The sequence below is a fragment of the Poecilia reticulata genome, linkage group LG17 (assembly GCF_000633615.1).
Source record: "Poecilia reticulata strain Guanapo linkage group LG17, Guppy_female_1.0+MT, whole genome shotgun sequence".
In the NCBI taxonomy this organism is placed as follows: domain Eukaryota; kingdom Metazoa; phylum Chordata; class Actinopteri; order Cyprinodontiformes; family Poeciliidae; genus Poecilia; species Poecilia reticulata.
Genome location: NC_024347.1, coordinates 23,990,876 through 24,003,048, shown reverse-complemented (window position 1 = coordinate 24,003,048; position 12,173 = coordinate 23,990,876). Strand labels below are relative to the sequence as shown.

At 37.2% G+C, this 12,173-nt stretch overlaps 1 long non-coding RNA gene across 2 annotated transcripts in view; it reads left to right on the top strand.

Annotated features, from left to right (window-relative positions):
* The first annotated feature begins 3,698 nt into the window (after positions 1-3,698).
* LOC103479765 (uncharacterized) overlaps positions 3,699-12,173 on the top strand; it is a 19,700-nt gene continuing 11,225 nt past the window's right edge. Inside the window, exons 1-4 of one of the 2 annotated variants that reach the window (XR_001777486.1) lie at positions 3,699-4,006; positions 4,718-4,795; positions 4,893-4,987; positions 5,063-5,779. This is a non-coding gene — a long non-coding RNA (uncharacterized LOC103479765). Of the gene's footprint in view, positions 4,007-4,717; positions 4,796-4,892; positions 4,988-5,062; positions 5,780-12,173 lie in introns of those variants that run through there. The other variant, XR_001777487.1, reaches the window with a different exon arrangement.

Here is a 12,173-nt window from a genome sequence, read left to right as displayed (position 1 = left end):
TATTTTTCCTTCTGAAATGTGATTTTTCTGCACCTACATACTCAGTGCCTTGCAAAAAAAATTAACACCACATAAACTTTTTCACCTTTTGTCACATTTTCACAACAAAATTCAATGCATTTAGTTGTCATTTTATTTATTAGACAAGCACAAAGTTAAGGTAGTGAGTAAACAAGTGTACATTCATTTTGTGGACTCGAAGCCATTTGACCATGTCCTTTTGGGAATCATGTGAGGGAAACCTCTGGAATAAAATCCTTGTTCCAGAAGTAGGACCAGTAAGAAATGAGACTAATTTCCAGTGATAAAGTTGTCCTTTATCACCGATTTCTAGGTGCAACCAAGATGTTGATGGGAATCTGATTTGGTTTCCACCTGGATCAGGTTTTGACTTTTTGCAGATGATCTGTTGGTTTCATCAGACTGTGATCTACAGCTTTCACAGAAAATCTTCAAGCCAGGAGGAAAATCATCACATCAAAATCTGAGACCACGGAAAATGTGAAGTGGCCCAGCTGGGTCGGGAACGAGGTTCTGAGGAGTTCAAGTATGTCGGAGTGTTGTTCCTGAAAGAGGGAAAGATGGAGCGGGCAATCGGTAGGCGGATTGGTGTGCTACCTGTGGCGATGCGAGCATTGTACTGGTTTGTCGTGGAGACGGTGTGTATCAACATTCCTACTCTCATCTATGGTCACAAATAGAGGCACAACATTGTTTATTCTTATTTGTGTTATAGGCACACCTCTGTTACAGATCACATCATTTATATATTAGCAAACGACTTAAATACAGAAAATTCTGACTAGAAGTAATTTTTACGCATTTTTTTTGGCGCCCCTTTAGCACAGCGCCCTTATGCGTTGCATACAGTGCATACCCTCTAATTTGCGCCACTGGGTGGCACGAATGGTAACCTTCAAAAATATTTTAAAGAAGATGCTGTCTTGCATGTGTTAAATATTCAATGTCATCTTTGCCTTTGTCTCAGTATTGTTTTATGATTTCAACAGTGTCGCTAATGTTTGTTTACTGTAAAAGTGCGCTGCTTTATCTGCCTAGGTTTACTTTCTCCCTGCCAGGTAAATAAGAATTTGTTCTTAACTCACTTGGTTAAATAAAGGTTCAATTACATTAAAAAAAAAAAAAACGAGATAATGGTTAAAAGAGGCTGAAATGAGTTTCCTCTACAGGGTAATCAGCAGAGAAGCTCTATTTTTGTTTTTTCTTTTATCTGCTTTACGCTGTGACAACATAATAATTTTAGCAAATATGTCAAACATACTTTTTTATATAAACATTACATACTGCAGCTTTAAGCGGTACCATTGTAATTGTTTTTATTGTATTTTTTTTTTTGCAGATAAAAATCTGGGAAGTGTGGCATGCATCTTCTCCTCACCCCCTGAAGTTTGTGATTGTAACGTTCAGTGGGGTGCTAATACTTTTGCAAGGCACCTTAAATCTGACCTTATGTCAGAGCAGTCCTGTCTCAGCGCTGTCCTTCATCTGTATCAAAAAGCAGAACAGATTTCAACCTTGGAAATAAGTTAATACATGATGTGCGGCTGGTTCAGCTGATTTGTATTCATGTGCTTGATCTGGCCCGCAATTTGATGTACGCTCTGCTCTGACTGCACCGAGCAGGAGTCAGACTAAATCTTGCTTATATACAGTATTCATCAGGGACAAGGTCATGAATATTTGATGCATGTACCTATCACCCAGCCTATCATATACACCCAAACAAGAAACAAAACTGCCACAGCTTGCAAACTCTTTGCCTTATCAGCTCTTCTACTGTGACCCGGCAGGAAAGAATTTTGTCTGCAGCATTTCTGTTGAATTACCGTGACGACGAAGGAGGGGAGAGTCAAAACCAAAGCACATTCTGGCCTTAAGTGTTGGGATGGTTTAGTACATGAACTCATCTGTGTAATTAAATTTATGGTAGACTTTTGAAATCCTACACAGTCATATTTTTTTTACTTTGATCTATCATGAAATAATGCTGTTAACTTGGTAAAGTATCTCCTTTTTCCCAGAATATTACATTTATAAGCAAATGTTTTGCAGGAGTCTGTCACTGTCAGAACTAAGCAGTGGAAAGACCTTAAGTTCAGAAACACTAATTTCTCTTAAATATTTGCAGTCAAGTGATTTATGTCGACTTTGGTGTGAAAAACTGAATACTTTCTGTACAGCACACAAAAGAACCCACCGAGGGGAAAGATCAAGCTAGCTTTGAATTATGTGTTTTATGAACCATAACCAAGTAAGGCCATGTATATGTAGTAGAGACTAGCTAAAACTGGTGCTGAATTCAGGTATATTTACATTTCTTCGACTATCTGTTTTTGCTGGTGTGCAAAAGGACGATTGAGTTGGGAGTGACGCAATGAAATCAGATGAAGGAAAAGAGAAACGAGTTTGCAGTTTTACATGTTTGTAAAATTCAGATTGGAACATAAATGTAAGGTTTTGTTTCTTTTGCTTGTGTTGTTTCTAGAGGGGTGGGTGATTCTTTTTGTGGGATGCACTCAGCATGTCAAGGTTAAAACTGACTGACAGACCATCACTCATGTTTAGGGCTAGTCAAACGCAGTGACAGAATGAAGAATGGAAGAGCTGATAAGACAACATTCAATGCCGGCTGCACAGATTTATTATTAGCACTTCCAATGCAAATGTGGGGTCTGATTTGTCCTTGTTATAGCAATGAAGTATACCCCGCACAGTGTCTTGTGTTTGTAGGAAAATTACTGGTTATTTCTAGTCAACTTTTTATGTGTACTGCTCTTAATATTTTTTAAAAAACTGGACAGGTTAACGTTTTGTCTTGTCAACTAAGCATCCATAAAAGCTAATTTTGTAGCTTATTTTACAGAAGCAGCTTTTTACATCTATTGTTTTGAATGTTTTATGTTATGGTGCTTCGTCTAATGAATCTGGATTTTCACTAACAATCTGTTTTTAAGCTCTGTAATACGTCAGAGAAAGAGCAAGACAATGGCTTGTTGAAAACTGACAGTATGTGTCAAATCAGAAATGATGACGCTATGTTTCAGGTGAAACATTACTGTAGTTTTCCTAACCTGATCAATCATCTGTTGGGACAACGTAGAAAGGCTGCCCTAGAGAAACTCCAGAAGCAAAAGTATTTTCCCCAGTAACAGATTTATCCTGTTGTTTTATTTTTTGGTCATATGAAAACTTTTTAGATAGTTAAACTAATGTAATTAGAGTAAATACAAATGCAGATAAATTATATTTCTTACCCAACAAAGTCAACCCAAAATTGACAACAAAGTGGCTGGCACCTTTGTTAGTCATTTGTGATATTGGTTCAGTTTCCCTGATTAATGTACCTGTAGACCTCTGGAAAAGGCATAAATTGAACCCTTCCATGAACATGAAGTAGGCCAAAATTTAACAAATTTGTCCAAAATATCTAAGTTAAATTAAGAAAAATAATCAGTGAAATTCTTCTTCTTCTTTAAAAAAGAGCTTTCCAGATTTCCTCTACGAAATACGTGCTTTATTGTTAATTTATGTAACAGGTACAAAAATAATAAGCCAATCGGAGATCCTTATTTGCGGTTGCTAGGTAGAATTTGTTTTCTCTGAGGATATTCTTTCTGGTTCAGGTTCAAGCTAAAAATCAGCCAATCAGGTCTTGCTTTGCAGTCAGTGGGCGGGTCCTTCCCCTTCCACAGGTTGTTAGCTAATCTAACGATTTTTCTAAAAGTCTGGAGATGTAACAGTTGATAAGCTACCAATGTATTGCAGATTTTCTTTTTCTTTTTTTGTGACCTTTTTAAAACCCACAATTAAACCATAAAAAGAATCGCGGTGTTAAAGTTTGTGTAATATGCAGCTTCGGTCCTTGAAGCCGTGAAAAAAAAAATGCTAATACACCAGAGGTTTAACGGTCAGTTTTCAGAACATATCCGTGGAGTAATAATGACAAAATGGACGGTGTGGGTTTGGTTTCATCTGAGCGTTAATGGTGAGTAAAACCAGTTTTGTTTGTATTTAGTTGCCTCTTTTGTTGCCTTTAATCAGACAATGGCCTTTTGAGTTTTTGTATTCTGTACGGATCTCTGGGGTCCTTCACATTGATTCTTAATAGATCTAAAGCGAAATTATATACAATTGTTCAATGTGCTTTAAAGCTAAAGTTTAAGAGTTTTGACATTTATTGCAATGCTTTTATGGGATGTTGGGACATAATTTCCCTAACAAGGACAAGGACATTTTATTTAAGGCTGCCAACAGTGCTGCCTCCTCCACTTCATTTTCTATAAATGTTGAACATTTTCTTCCAGAAAATATTTGTAGAGTCCGTTATTAATGTAACCGGAAGACAACCACATTTTATTTGGTAGGTACCGCATTTCTAAATCTACTGAAAGCAAATGACTGCGTTCCCTTTTAAGGATGTAGTTCAGCTCTGCCGTTCATTTGGTTCAGGTGTCCAATCAGCACCTGGCAGCAGTGTCATCTCTGTTTTTTTATTTTTATTTTTTTAGTTTAAGCTACCGTAAGTTCATCGTTTTGGTTCTATTTTGGCAAATAAACTAAACTAAACTACAATATAATTCTACGAATGTGGAGATTTGAACCAGAACAAGTAGGTGTGAAATGAAGATACCCACTTTCTAACAATGCGTTTTTTATGCTGAATTACTCAATCCAGATTTATCTCTTATGTCTTTAGAGAGCACAGTGAGACCTTTACATTTTGGTTCGTGGCCAGAACAGCTGCAACCTGTGCTCAATGCTAAGTATTAAAAAGGTATGTTGTTAAAATAATTTATTTTTGACTAACAGTTGTAGATTATATATATTTTTTCCTTCTTTCTTTTCATTTTTATAAACTCTGTCATCAAAAGGCRGCCTGACTCCTGTAAACCAGCCAAACTTAACTACTGACATAACTATTTGGCAGAGATGAGAAGTGTTGACATATCTTTGATATGCAGCTAAGGTAAAAAAAAAAATATTCCCTTATATTTGGATCACAAGAGAGTGTAAACTCTGTTTTTTTCCCCCCCGTCATTAGATGCAAATGACACACATGACTTCATCCCAGACSAGGGTCGCAGTAAGGTGATACCCCTCTCATTTGCAGCAGCTTCTGAATTTCAGTAGACGTGAACAGCGTTCAAGCCAAAACWTGCAGCTGTGATGTCAGAATGAGAAGCACCTAAATGTGCATTGCRATGGAGTTGAACACTTAAGCAATTACTCAAGCAACGTTTTGGAGCGAACAGATTCCACCTGCTGACTCTGATCTTCAAACTGTCGGCTTTGGTATTATAACTCAGAGCTTTGAAAGGGTTGCTACATTTTTTTTTTAGACCTGTTATTGCATGTAAAGAGGAACATTTTTGCAGCAGAGCCTCGTTTTGGCAACGCTTTAAGGACAGTTGTGCCTGATGAGATTAGTTCAGAAGGGGAACGCGGTAAAAGATTGGGATCAGAATAAGGGGAGTGTTGTTTTGATAGCAGTTGAAAAGAGGTAAATATCTGTCAAAGTTGTATTATATCCTTCACTCTGAGCAGTGCAGGTAAACAGCAGGTGTGACATAGAAAAACAGTCATGAAAGCCAGAGTACAAGTTATATTCTCCCCCATAAAGAAAGCCTGATCATTACGCTCCTCCATGTATTTCCAAARAAGGCATTGAGGTATTCAGGAAAGAGTGTAGAACATAAAATGCTTTTCAACCTGACAATTAAATTAAAAAAGCTGCCCAAGGAGGAAGCCTAGCATCGCACTTGAGTTGTTTTTTTTTCCTCCCCCCTCATGGTTAACAGTTCAGTTGCTTTGTCATTAAAAAAAATTACATTTAAAAATAGCTACTTTATAAATGCAAAGCAATTTAGAGGAATAAGCTCATAATAGGGGTTATTATGTGATTGCTGTAGTTCAGTGTTGTAAAACTTGGACTTTTAGCTGTGAAACAGAACGACGATGGATCATTTTGTGTTCCAGCTGTGGGTAGGAAGTATTTGAGGATAAAATTGCACATCCAGCAATCAGTTCTGTTTACTGTGGTGTAAAACTAAGGGCTCTTTACATTATGAACCCCTTTATGCTTGTAAAAAAAAAACCCAATTTGTACGACCCGGACAAAATGTTCTTCCCTCTAAAAAAATAAAGATGTTGGGAAGTTAAGTAGCTCAGTCCATGTTCTAAATCTGGCTCCTCTGAAATAAAATGTAATGTTTGTTTTCCTGAGTGCATCCTAAATGAGCTATGGCACAAARGRGAAAGCAACTSATTCTACAAACTGTCAAAYGAAGAAAAAAACTTTAGAAGTCATGTTATTCAACTTCCACTTAACATTATATATATTGTTTTAGTAATATTTTTAGGAGGATTATCTGACAAAATATGAGTGAAATACTTTTTAATGCAAAGCAATGTGTTTTACGTTCATATAGGTGTGTATTTCTTGTTAAAAATGGCCGAAAAGTTGATTTGAACATTGAAATATTAGACATGACAAAACACAAGAGAAAGATCCATATTAAAGCAATTGATAAARCTATGTGGCACCATAAMTTACTCAGCAGTGTAATATGAAGCAAAAGGTGCAGAAGCACCATCTGTTCTTCCAGTTTTCTTTAAAACACATTCTTATGTCCTTTCATCCCCCATGTCTCTCTCATTCAATGTAAATCCAGACATGTAATKTATAGTGAATTTTATTTTTCCCTCACTTTGCGGTCATTCCTGCAGGCATCCACTTGGTGGGGCTGTGAGGTGGAAAAGCTACTGTTACTGAAATGCATAAGCACTCTAAATGTCAGGATTTATTCATGATTTATTTGCCACTTAAAGCTCATAAATACTTAACATACTAAATATATGAGATTGGTAAGGCGCCTGTAAATCCAGGATGTGCTTGAAATGCTTCTTAAAAGATATTTTACGGCATGATCAAAGACTGCTCAAAAGCCAAAAACGATAAATAACRGAAGAAATATGAGAGGATTTTTATCTGAGCTAACAARCCAAAGCTTTGTTYCTTCCTTTTAACTGATTGTACTGGTAAAAACTTGCTTGGTGTTAGATCAGCATATAACAAACATAGTTAATTAAAACAAAACGACAGTTTATACTGGTGTAGATTTGTGGATTATCTCAGAAAAATGACGCATCGGCCCTCCGGAGCCGTGTAGTCAGTCCACACCTAACCCTACTTCTTCTTCTTCCCCTCCCTTTAATCCCCCCTATTCCATCAAAYCCTGCCACTCCCAATCATCACCCCCTTCCAAAGCCCCAACGAAACACTCGCTGCTAACTACAAACACTGACACACTCAGCAGTTCTGAAAATAAACACTCCAGCACACACCTCCTTTTGTGTGTCTGACTCAAATCAGAGGCATTTTCACTTAAAATTCTTCTTTCCGAGCCGTGCRGCGTTTGAACTGCGGCGCCCAGGTTTAAAGAAGGCGCTAATGAGCTGCTTGCAGTTCAAAGGTTTTAAGGTGTGGAGCTAATCCTGATCCCGTAACCCAACAGGAATAAAAGTACAGAACGCACGGTTGGAAAATCCAGATTTAACAGTCAGCTTTTTCGTTTTTTTTTTTTTAACAGTGGCCTGGGGTACTGTAATCGCTTTATGCTTTTCAAAACATTAGTGCTGATTGCTAAAAACAACGTGTAGATCATTGGAGCCGCTTTCTATAGAAACGGCTCTCAGTGGCATCTGTGTGGCCACGTTTATGTCGAGAAGAACCGCATAATGAGAGTTTGCAGAGACTAACCGGAGGAAATCACAATGAGGAAACACAAAACCCCTCTGTTTAAACCAAAAGCACGCCAGCCTGCTTACAGAACGACCACTTGCAGCAGACGGTGCCATTCGAGATCTATTTAGAGATCGCTTTACTAAATTGAGCATTGTGTGCCACTCAGGCACCAAGCTTCAGCCACCGCAGAACATATGGTGTCTTGCAAAAGTGCTAACAGTTCTTGAAGTTTTTTACAGTTCTTTTTACAGTTACCTAAAACCACAAATTTCACTGTTTGTTAATGAGTTTAGGTGTTAAATTGACACMGAGTGCATAGCAGGTAACTGAAAGAAACGTTTTTTTTAAATCTTGTATTAGTAAGAATCTGTGCTGTTTGCATTTGTATTCAGCCACCCTTACTCTGATGCCGCAAAATAAAACTCAGCGCAAAAATTACCCTTTAAAATTAGTAAGTAGAGTCCAATTGGTTGTAATTTATTCTCTGTGAAAATCCAGCTGTTCTGTGGTGTTTTTTCTGCATTATGAAGACCAAGGAACACAGCAGACAAGTCGGGGATAAAGTTGTTAGAAAATAATATCCTACATGTCGCATGGCAAAATCAGTTTWACCCAAATGTAATGCAGAAAAAGGTGTTTCCACAAAGTACTGGCTGAAGGCTTCTCAGGGTTTTAGTTGTAAAAATATTTTTACCATTTTTTTCTGTCCACTTCAGAATTATGCTCTAATTTCTCTGAAAAAAAAAAAATCTCGGTAAAATAGAAGTTTTTTWAATTTCTTTTTAAGGCGTCACCAACTTCATCTTCTTGTTTAATGATTTAATCACAGTACATTTAGCCCCACAAACYGTTTTGTGTAAATCYCTGCATCTGTGTAACATCCAAGGTCATCCATGTTTTTATATCAAGAAGAAATTGATTGTGTTATCCGTCTTCCAGAGGGTCCAGGGTTAGCTGAGGAAGAGGAGAAACACCTGCTTGTTGCTATTGTTCAGACGCTTTTCTCTAAAGATGTCTGAACTCTCCAACATGCTGCAGCTGGACATGGGAGGGGGCTGTGGAACTTTTTTGGCCTGTTTTATTGTGGATCTTTTCAGTGCTGTTACCGGCAGCAGATGTCTTGTATACAACACCAGCAGCATTATCCTGCGGTGCGCTGATGTTGACATGAATATTATGGAGCTTTCCTGTAATTCTGCAAACCCAAATATTCTTCAAAATTTGCCGAGAATATGTTTAGCMAAAATGTGGACAGCTGACAACTGAGTTTGTGAGCACAAGAATGGGGATGGGGGAAGACTCAAAGGAGTTTTTTCTGACTTTTCTTCTGGTCTCTTATAAAACCATWGCTGGTGTTAAAATGACTCTTACTTCTGCTGATTGTGGTCTAGGAATTTGAAAGCATTGTTGGTTGTTAAGCTTAGAAAGGTTGTAAAACTTTAGACGGCTTTRAAATGATCCATAATTACTTGAAATKAAATGTTTCTTTAATTGAAATTTGACGTATTTATTGAGATATCTGGAACATAGGTCTTTTCATCATCAAAGGAAAATGTTTTGGAATATGTGGTAAATTCTTTTCTTTTTTTTGAAAATCAACTTCTCATTTTAWTTCAAGTCTGCTTCTGATTGGTTAATCAGTCTCTGATGATGTCTCCTTCCACAGAAGTGCAAAGTCTCGATGTAAAATATGTCGGAAATGTTTCTGAGTCAGAAAGAGGGCTAATCAAACTTTAAAACAAATCTTTAAAGAATCTGAAATGTGTCTGATTAGTTTTTTAATTTTATTTACGGGATTCCTTCATTCTGAGATTTCTTTACCAGTCAGATGCCAGCAAAATCTTGGTGGCTACATAGCAAGTTGTTTATCAACAAGGACAATTATATTTTCACTTAAGGCCTGTTTGGTTAGCATAGACTTTATACACTGATAAATAAAATCATATGAAAAGYGCTTTTTGCATTTCCTCAGTGCATAATTAAATTAAAGTGTGACAGTATAGTTAAAAATWAATTTTTAAGTGAATAAATGCCTTTTAACAGCACAGCAGGTTTTGTTTTAAGATGCATATACAAGTCATGTACATTTTTAAACATGATTTGTGTGGCAGTTGTCGTGCTCTAGTGTGCCCCCTGCTGGACTGAAGGTCTTGAGCATTTGCTTAGTTTTGTTTTGGATCCACTTTTTTGGGTGGCATGGTTTAATATAATCTTGTCAAGCATATTTTTCGTTTATTTTAACTTGATTGTCGCTGGAAAGTAGATTTCTATATTTTTTCCAAATGAGACTTCCTTACCTCCTGCTGGCTCTGGGTCTAGCCTGCTATTATCACCCCATGAAAAGTTCATAAGGGAAAATAAATAGCTGTGATGATTATGTCTTTGTACATGTCAAAGCACAGGCCAAAAATGGCAGAAAATGTGCTTGATGAATCAAATTTTGTCATCCGACACCCCGGTGTTATAATTCCGAGCCAGCTGGTTGAACCACTGCCTTATCAATTAGTCGGGTCTCGTTCTCCACTGAGCTTGTGCAGAGTTTTTTCCGACTAGGACCATTTGCTGCAGAAATGCATGTTTATGTCAGAGGTAAAGTGGTTCCTTTTTTCACTGAACTTATAAACATTTTAGCATGCAATTAAGCATATTTTGAGAACCCAGTGGATGACAAACTATCTAGGACAAGAATGTAAATTCAAAATACTGGAGGAATGCCAACTGCCTCTTTAGTAATAGAGGGAAATTTATCACTTCAGGGGGAAATTCTTGATGCTTTAGATTTGATTACATCCAAATGTTTTGTCGTGTGAGCTACCTTTGATGATTCGTAATCATGTTCTCCTGTGTTATTTCTGAAGCTGGCTGTAAAACATCAAATTGCTCAAAATACAAGCTGCTGAAATCATTTCACCCCCACAGCTGTAGTAAACACAAGTCGCAGTCGAGCTGAAACATGTTCTGCAACTTGGCCAAATAAAATCCAAAGGGAAAGAGACTTTTTTTTTTTTTCTTTGCCCTTGGATATACAAAAGTTTCCTGTTACCGTACATTAGCCAGTTTATTCTGTGTGACCCGCTCTAAACTGAACATGACTTCTGTGCTACCTTCAGTCGCTGCAGTCACAGTTTACGTTTGGTTTCCAAGAGGTAATGTTGCCTCATTGAAGTTGAGCAGGAAGTCGTCTAAGTAGTGTTGTCTGGAATTTGCTGGAACATGCATCATGTGGGAATGACGAGAACTAAATGCAAATGTCAGTTATGGCTTCTGCAACTTTATTCAGCAGATACCCGGAGGATGAAATTGGGTGGTAACATTTAATTAGAGGTGAATTACAGCCCAAAGAATAGCACACATTTTGTTTTTTGTTTTTTTGTGTTTTTTCCTAAAAAGCAAGCAGAGCAATTATCCACAGCCTCATTTTATAGGACGTTGCATTACACTCCTCATGCTTTCCTCTTTTAAAACAAATCTTACTCTTAGGTTTCTCCCACTGTATATACAGTAGAGGAGCCTCTACATGAAATAACCTGCTGAGTTTCTCTGATTGCCAGATTCCYCCTCGTTTACTTTCATGCTGTTGAGTGGCGTTGTCACGAACTGTTGTCAAGAGCTTTTCAGATTAAACCACATTCCCCAAACAGGCCTCCTCTGCTTTCCCTTGACTTAGTGCCGTACCACACCAGTTTGTTGAAGTAAAACTTAAATTTTCTCTAACAAGACAACTGCAAAGATGCTGTATTGGCATATCCAGCTCATAAAGCACTTATTGCAGGGCAGAACACTAGTAGTTAGCCTGCGTGCACTAGTCTGCTTTACAAAATAACTGAGTTCTTTAAAACCTCAAAGCCTCTTAAACTTACAGTAGGTGAAGATAAGGCCATAGAGGCGTCTGTACTGTTACCTGTGGGAGCTTAGTAGTCAGAGCACACCACTGTTTTTAGCAGGTGTACTTGTTATTGTCAGAGAGAAGTTCAAAATGGACCTGTAGGTTTGTTATGGGTCACATTAAACTATACATCCTGGCATGTTGGATAGAAAAAAATTCTGTCTACCATGATGGATGGAGACTAAAATAAAATKTTGTACATTTGCAAAACAAAATGTCCTTTTCTTTTGTAAGTTGACATTTGCAAACAGAAGGACATTGTCCAAGCACTTTTTTTGGTGACCTTCACTTTTTGACTTTAAACCAAATTTCAGATTATGCTTTCATTTTCTTGAAATGTATGGACAGTCAAATGTTACATTTTAGATTTTTGATCTCTACTTTTTAAGCATTAGTTTTTTGTTTTTTTTAATACAAAGTTTTTTTTCCAGTAATTTATATTAAGGCCTTGCACCAAGAATGAAAAAACAGATTCTCTATAGCCCTGTCCACATTTTTTACACCTGGTTAAAAAAAAAAAAA